This window comes from Gadus macrocephalus, chromosome 18 (genome assembly GCF_031168955.1).
Source record: "Gadus macrocephalus chromosome 18, ASM3116895v1".
NCBI lineage: Eukaryota > Metazoa > Chordata > Actinopteri > Gadiformes > Gadidae > Gadus > Gadus macrocephalus.
In genome coordinates, this window is record NC_082399.1 from 17,540,001 (window position 1) to 17,548,734 (window position 8,734).

An 8,734-nucleotide genomic window follows, 5' to 3' on the forward strand; every position below is an offset into this window, starting at 1 on the left:
CTATACTATAGAAAATGAAACTCCAACTTTCAGTGGATAATACTGTACGGTTGCTTTTCATAGACTTCTGGCCTGGGGACATTCGACTTCATCCTTTGGTACCGTGAGTGGACCAAAAATAAAACTGTAAACAGCAAAAAGCTGCAATGGCTCTTGGTAAGTCCAAAACCTTAAAGGACAATTCCGGCCATTTGAAATGAGCCTAATACCCGAGACAGGACCAATAGTCAAAATTTCGGTGTCAACCACTCTATTTCATCCTAGACAAACCAGAAAGGGGGCTCAATGTTCAAAATACCAGAATTGTCCTTTAATAGAATAAGCGAAGGAATCTGCAGCAAAAAAAAAAACGTTCTCATTTATCTTGACAGCCAGCAGAGAAAATCTTGCTTCCAAGAATTGTTGGAGGCAACACTCCTGAGAGAGGAAACCACTTTATCCTTGGGGTACGTTTTTGAAAATGTTTGAACAAAATAGTGATTTTAAAGTTCTGCAATTGATGTCATGGAACATGTATGTTAATGTTTCAGTCGTTGGTACATGTTTCATTGTCTACTGGTTTACCTTAATAAACTAGTGTTTATAAAAAATGTTTCCAGGTGTTCGACTTTAAAAAGAAGGAGTTACGACTGGGGTATACGACTCATTGGGAAAGTATAAAGACATTGACCACTTTGAGGTAGTTACTTACTCTGCATAACGGTATGCAAGATTACTGCAGTAATTTAATATTACCTTTTCATTTAATACCTAACCTTGTATTCCCCAGTGACGTCTTCAAAGATAAAGGTGGACTGGGAGCCTGGACAGTAAACTATCCACAGCAGTGGATGCAGACGGATGGAGACAACTGTGGGATCTTTGTGTGCACTGTAAATGCTGCTCTATTGCCATATACTTATTAATATTCCTCCTGAGGATTGTCTGCTTTAGGCCCAAGTCTTTTTTTTTTATGTTTTTCTTTTATAAGGCTGCAGAGAGTGATGTCCAAGAAATCGAGATGGGTCAACAGTACCTCACTCTGAGCAATTGCTCACAACTGCGCAAATACCATGCTGCTTGCATGATTAAGGACCTGAACAACCAGGTAACTGTAGTACTGATAGCACTGACTATTTTAATAAGGTGATGATTTGCTGTTTGCCTAATCACTGAATATATCCGTCATTATTTTCAGGACTTCCCTCCCACCCAAAACAGGATGGCAGAGAAGTTAGATCGAGAGGAAAAACTAAAGGAAGCTGAAGATAAGCGCCAATCAGCAAATGTCCACTGCATTGCCTGGAAAAATAAAGCATGCATTTTCCAGCATGTAGAAGGTGAAACGAAGGGAGTAAGAAATTAAAGGGGAAGCAAATTTCTGTGGAATTTGACATAAGGCCTAGGTTTTCCAAAAGCATTCTAGAATGAATCTGATTATGTTTATTGAAAATGGATAGTAAAAAAAATTATGTAGTGTAAATCTGAAACTAAAGCTTGTCACAATCTGCATAGATCCCACAGGGACCGACCTGCCCTGGAAATAGTCAAATAATATCCTCTGTAATTATATTTTGTACCCAACTTTCCTCCATATTGACACTATTTTTTGCTTTCATTCTGAAATTCTGTTTCTACCCCAATAGAACACTCCATGACAATATCAAGGAATATGACTGGGTGCAATGTGCCGATTGCCTGTGCTGGGGTCATTTTGAATGTTTCGGAGTACAGAGAGAACTTGCAAGCAAATTGTTCTCATGTGGCTGCACAAAAGCTTCAGATCCAAGCTTGTAAGTATTATTATTATTACTTACCACCTATAATCAATGTTCAGTTTTCCATTTATTTTCTCCCCTTGTAATTTGTCAAATTCTCCACCCAACAGAGCTCAGCACATCTCAGGAGACCCTGTGGACTCCATTTTAACAGATGACCAAATAAGGGTAGGAAGTGGAATAGATTGGTTAAACATTACTGACCATAATGACTTAACACGGAGGCACATTGTAACCCGCGTTTGTTTGTTTGATTGGCAGCTAGTTATTGAAAGATTACTTTTTGTTTCAATGCTTTATTAACTAATAATAAAGTAATAATCAGTAATTAAGTAATTCTCATGCTAAATATTTGTTTTCCCTTCGTAGACATTGGATTGTGGCTTGAAGGCTGGTCAAATTATGTCCAATCGTCATCAGTGGAGGCCCCACAGAGTATGAGGGCTTCCACTGGCCCACATGGCACGCAAGTATCAACTTGCGTGCCATGTGCTTAATTGTGTACTTATTTTGGTGCGCTGTCCATTTACTGTGGTGATGGTGCTGGAGCAATGCTGATATTGTGCAAGACCTCGTCGCCAGCAAAATATTTGTTTGTCATTAAAAATAACTAATCTGTAAAGATGGAGTCTAAAGCACGCATTGAGTATTTCTTCAAATATACCATTCTTCCTTTTTAGACAGATGACCTGTCGAACAGACTGTTGACAGTGCTGTCAGTCAACCCTACCGATGTGAAGGAGGTCCGCTACACCCTAGAGGTGTTATTGCCTGAGGTAACCACACGTGTTTGTTAATATAAGCTAATATACTTGTTGTGAAAATGTATTAATTAATGGATCTAATTAAGTGTATGCTTTAGCTGTATTGACAGTAGCACTTGAGAATAAGTAGTTGTCTAGGTGGTCATATGTTTGATGATTTATATTTTAGGTCATCAGCCAGTGGCTTCGTGTTCAGTTTGGGATGAATAGATATGAAGTCAAGTGTGTACTCCTAAAAAAAACGGCCATCCCTTTACCACCAGAAAAAATTGACAGGTAATCACCTTGCATTTTGCAGCATTATATTACACAGAAAATGTTTAAACTGTTATTTTTATTATCTTTTATATTCTATATTTTAGTGGCCCTTTAAAACCAAATAATGCCGGTCAATTATTCATTTTATAGTCTTGAATTGCAACAGCCATTTTGCTTTTTTTTAGTGTCAAGACAAACACTGACAGCAGCTCTAAGCCCCAAGACAAAGTAAGTACAAACTGACTATTATAAATGTAGCCCCTCTGGAAGCAACAAAAAACAAAGATGTAAGTCAGATGTAAATAAACACTGTTCTTACAGACAAGGTCTGCGATTTAGGGAGGGGCGCCTTGTATATACAGGCGGTCTCGGGATGAAGAGGTTAAAGTAGAACAGGGTTATGCCTTCAGTAATGTCAATGGACTCATCACACCAGCTAAGAGACTACAACATCAGAGACAGTGAATTTGCTCTGAGTTCAACCACCTGGTCACCAGCAAAAAAAGCATAGTATTTAGTTTGGTAGTTTGATGAATCTCAAAATGTCGGTTTACAGGTGTTGTCAAATGGAGTATGCACTCCAGCAAATACCGGAAGGTGTTCAGAATGATGTCCTCGCTGGAGACCTGCAGGCAGTGCCAAGAGGTCTAAAGGACTCCACACCGGGCCAACTGCACTTGGAAACATGGTGGCTTGTTTCAGTCACTTATTGCTAGTAAAAAATAAAAAAGTAATATGCATATTGTGCATGAAGCAGTGAAATGTTTTACTGTCTGCAACAAAAGAGCAGCATGTACAGTAAATGTATGACAACACATCAAGAGTATGCTTTTGTTTTCATTATCTATACAGGCTATGCTGGAATAGGAAGAAGGGGGGAGTTGCAGGCCGTTTTTGATCTTTTGCAGCAATGCCTGCCTTAATTGTTCAGGGCTGGGGGAATGAGTGATGTAAGGGGTGAGGGAGGGGGGGAATGAGGGTTAGTTTTTATAATGTTTTTCCAATGTTTATCCTTCAGATGAATAAAAGCAACTCCACGAGTGATCTGAATTGGCAAAACGTGCGTATTTATTCATTCCACCTTCCTGAATTGTGCTCCCTGGTCCCAGGAATACATAACGCCTACATGGAAAGAGTTATAATATACGATGTTTGGGCCACTTAAAACACACTTTTTATCTACTATAGATTTGTGTAGTCAATGGCCCCCTTTAAATTGTGCATTTATACTATTACTATAGCCTACTATTATTATTGACACTTTTTTTTTTAGAAAATTTTAACTTTCATTTCAATTTTCATATTTTGATCTTTGATTTATACATTTGAAAACTTGACTATTATGATTTGTGACACATTATATATTTATTTTTACGGTATTGGGTCTGTGAATTAGAGTTAAGTTTTGATTTGTTTTGTTACTTATATCAAAGTATATTACACGATAACTTTCTTCATAGGATCATTTATTAGTCAGACATTTAACAAACCAATAGGCTATACAATATAATCAATATAAATTTGTACACATCACTGTATTACAAAGTTCATTTAAAATTATGACATGGTGATAATGGCTGGCTGCCACAGGTCGCTCATTCAGCCATACCTCTGGTTGGTTGCGACCTATTTGCCGCCAAAAGGGTCACGACGCTTTTATGGTCGCGACCTAGTCGGTCAGCCTGCCAGAGCCAGCGGCCAGCCTGTCGTCGCAGCCAGCCAACCGACACCAGCCAGCGTCGCAGCCCGTCATTACGTCGTATAATTATCATAACAACATACTAAATCCTACTAAAATGTTAAAATGAAAGAGGCCGATTGCGTCAGTAAGTTTGACTAAAGAGCAAAAATGTATCAGACAGTGGATAAATTCAAACTCACAACCCCTTGATTACTAACCTAGCATCGCTACCACTTACACCACTGTGGCTTTCATGATGCACTCCGTTACACTTATAAACAATTACACCACTGTGGCTTTTATGATAGACACCGTTACACTTATATAGAACTATATTACACTCTAACTTGCTTCATAGGATATTTTATTAGTCTTTGACATTTAAAAACCAATAGGCTATACCAGGGGTTGACACTAAAGTTTCAAAAGCACTTGCCCATCGGGCAAGTACAGGTCATGTTCGACTTGCCCGAATGTAATGTTCACTTGCCCAAATTAATATCAGAATTGTGAACGGGCCTCTTTTTGCCAGGCACCTGGCCTAATTTTGGGGAACTCAGAAAACTCATTCTAGCTCAGACTGAAGCTGAATGTTAGCTTCCACATATGTATGTGATTAAAAAATAAGAAATTTCTTCTTTGTTTACTTATTTACCAAATGGTCACATCATGCCATGAAGTGATTTCAGTCCACCGTTGCAACCTATTAATGCTATCGCCCAGTTATATGTAGACCTGCATGCTTTCATCTGGATTTTATGCAAATGTAAATAACTAAATGACCAAGGTAGTAGCAAAAATATGAATTTTTTAACTTTCATGTTTCTTGTAAGTCTAATACTGCGTTCACACCGAAAGATGCATTTGCTGCCCGAACGCGTTGACGCCGAAGTTTTGCGGCGCAGCAAAAGTTTTGCAGTGCAGCAAAAGTTTTGCGGCGCCGCAGTTTTGCAGCGCGGGAAGTTTCGCGGCACGGCAAGTTTTTTTGCTTCTGAATTCATTCACAACCATGGCATTACGAGCATTGCATGTCTTTACCTGTTGTGGAAGAGGGAGAGACGTCGGAATGCCCGTCGTTTATGGGTTCATGAGACCATTCGGAGCCTGGAAGGCTGGTGCTGCCTGGCACCCAACTGGGTTTTGTTTGGGGTTGTTATTCTAGCCCTTTAGCATACTCATAGTTTAGTTTAACTGTAAACACTACAGAATGCTGATTTGTGTTTTTTTTCGAGTTACTAAATAAATGTAACGGTAGTGAAGTCTAGGTCACTCCAAGGGAGTAACACTGATTGGCTGTTACGGCATGTCACTCAGTGGCAACGCTGTTGAACGCTGATTGGCTGTCATCACGCGTTTGCTGCCGAAAAGTTGAAATATTTCAACTCGAGCAGCATTTGTCGCGCCGCAAAATACGTGAACGCGCCCGCCGCCCGCCGTGCTGCGGTGCAAATCAAATTTTGCCGGGCCGCAAATCAAATTTTGCTGCCGGTTTTCTCTGCAGCAAGTGCTGCGGCAGCAAACCTGCAACGCGTCTCTACATTCACTTTGAATGGGATCGTGCGGCGCGGCAACTTTTTGCATCTTTTGGTGTGAACCCAGGGTAACTGAATAATCACAATCGCGTTTATAGTAGTGTTGTCACGATACTGGATATTCTAACTTCGATACTATATGGAAAAATATTGATATTCTATACCATTTTCAGTTTTTTTCAGAAAAGAACGTAACCAAAGTAAATAGAGTATATCTCTAAAACTGCTAGGGCTATGATAATTACATCTTGGTCCCAATAGAAAGATTGTTGTGCAAGGGAAATATTCAATGTGGATACTACTTTACGGCATAAATGGAAGATTACATTTCCACCTGAAATAATTATCAGTTGGTCATTATTTGGTATCACTGACGTACTATGAGACACAAACAGGTAGATATCTTACCATTTGGACATTTGACGCCTCTATTTAAAGTTCAGGGCAAATATAATCGAAGGACACCAAGCCAAACATTCGCAAATACACCTATGGCCACTAGATTGCGCTAAAGAACACGTGTTCTGATTGAAGGCAATTTACCATTTTCCTAAGAAACCTTCTTAGTAATTTATTGTAAACACCATGTTTAGTTGCAAAATTTGGCCGGTGGATTATCTGTTTATGTTGGTTTAATGAGATCCAACTAAAATTTAATTTTTGGTTGTTAAAAGAAAGGGGGAAGTTTCTTCTTAAATTGAAATTTGCGAGTTTTAGTCCCAGAATGATATGGCTTAGATTGTCGGAATCAATGGAGGTTCAGCTTTCATTTAATATATAGTTTGTGCAGGTCCGATTTTGTGAAAAAGATCGCTATTGCTGTGCATGTGCACAGTTATGAAACCCAAAACCGTGTTCTTGCATTTGCATATGACTAAATGATTCTTTTGACTTTCCTTGGTAATTTGCTTTAATCTAAAGTACTTCCAAACCGCACTCCTCCATCACTACCCCGTCTACCTTCTCTACCTAAACCGGTCGCGGTGGAGCTGCCCTTGAAATGCTAGCTGTGTTGGCTATCCTTTAGCTAACACACATTGAGACTAGTGCCGAATCATTGCCAGAGACCGAACTGTGAGTGGGTGACAGGAGGCGGGGGTATGTTCGCGCTGTAGCGCTGTGAGTCTGTTAACTCGCTGTCCGAGAGAAGAGAAGACAGCGCGCTGATCAATTGCAAATACATCTATTTTGTGTGATTTTGCGGAGGAAAATGGTTGTTCTGCAGCTTTTAGAAACTATTAAATAAATAGACTTTATATGAACAAACTCTAAAAAAAAAAGCACTTGCCCTTTCGGGCAAACAAGAAATCATCTCAACTTGCCCAAATATTATTTTTAGTTGCCCCGGGCAAGCGGGCAACCGTTAGTGTGAACCCCTGTATACAATATAATCAATACAAATTTGTACTAGAGGTGCACCGAAAATTCGGCAACCGAAAAAATTCGGCCGAAAACACAAGAAAAGACACATTCGGCTTTCGGCCGAAAGCCAAATGAGTGGCCGAATCGGAGGCCGAAAGTGGTGGTGACGCAAAATTATACAATCTTGTCTGATTACACAAGCAAGGAGCACAGGCCACCTATACGATCTCAAAATAGTAAAATGTAACAATTACGCCACCCCCTCTAGCTTTTTATAGGTTGTGAGTTGTTTTGTTTATCTCGCCATGAACCGCGGGAATGTTTAATCTATCGTTCGTAAGCTAGTGAATGAGCGCTGGCTCAACCTGTCAAAATGTGGCTAGTGTGGAAATATTTAAAAATCCACGAAGGGGAAAGTAGATATGCCGTTTGTGACGAGTGCAACAGCAAAGTCTCGAGAGGGGGGCTCACTGCAAAGACGTTCAGCACGTCAGGGCTCATCCATCATTTAAAGTCGAACCTTCCATCAAAATATGATGAGTACCAAAGGGAGACAAAAAGAAAAACTACCACAGCTACAGCTAGCACCCCATCAGTTGCTGAAATGTTCGAGAAGAACAAGAAATTCACCAAGGACAGCGCAAAGGCAAAGGGGATAACAGATAAGGTAATGGAGTACATGGCTTTGGATGACCAGCCTTTCAGTGTTGTGGAGGATGTGGGGTTTAGAAGACTAATGCAACACATCGAGCCCCGCTACACTTTACCCAGTAGACGGCACTTCTCCGATGTCTGTCTTCCAGAGCTGTACAACAGCATCGCTAGTCGTGTTCGCGAGCTCTTGGGCACAGAAGACAGCAGCGACCTACCTTACATTAGCTTCACCACTGATATATGGAGCTCCGACGTCAGCCTAACAAGTATGTTGAGCATGACGGCGCAATGGGTGGATGAAAACTTCCAGCTTAAGCGTGTAGTACTCCAGTGCCAGGAATTCAAAGGCTCCCATACCTCAGCTGCAATAAAGGATGCGTTTAGCAGCATGTTTGAGCGCTGGGGAATAGACCGCACTAGGGTACACGCAGTTGTCAGCGACAACGCTCGTAATATGATTAAAGCCATGGATGATAGCGACCTGAGAGGAATACGATGCGTGGCCCATACTTTGCAACTTGCTGTCAATGAAGGTGTTTTGAGCCAACGGAGCATTGTTGACATAGTATCCACAGGGAGAAAAATCGTAGGCCACTTTAAACATTCCCCTCTGGCATATTCTCGCCTCCAGGCTATCCAGGAACAATTCGGCATGTATCCTAAACGTTTCCAGCAAGATGTCAGCACTAGATGGAATAGTACGTTCTATATGTTACAGAGCCTTCT

The 8,734-nt window shown here is 40.5% G+C and overlaps 2 long non-coding RNA genes across 2 annotated transcripts; both read left to right on the forward strand.

Moving 5' to 3' along the window:
* The first annotated feature begins 679 nt into the window (after positions 1 to 679).
* On the forward strand, positions 680 to 1,925 carry LOC132446530 (uncharacterized). Its single transcript, XR_009522904.1, has 4 exons — positions 680 to 872; positions 971 to 1,087; positions 1,178 to 1,772; positions 1,868 to 1,925. It is a non-coding gene; the product is annotated as an uncharacterized LOC132446530 (long non-coding RNA).
* Positions 1,926 to 2,307: 382 nt separating this feature from the next.
* Positions 2,308 to 3,696, forward strand: LOC132446531 (uncharacterized). Its single transcript, XR_009522905.1, has 4 exons — positions 2,308 to 2,533; positions 2,691 to 2,797; positions 2,965 to 3,007; positions 3,632 to 3,696. It is a non-coding gene; the product is annotated as an uncharacterized LOC132446531 (long non-coding RNA).
* Positions 3,697 to 8,734: the final 5,038 nt, after the last annotated feature.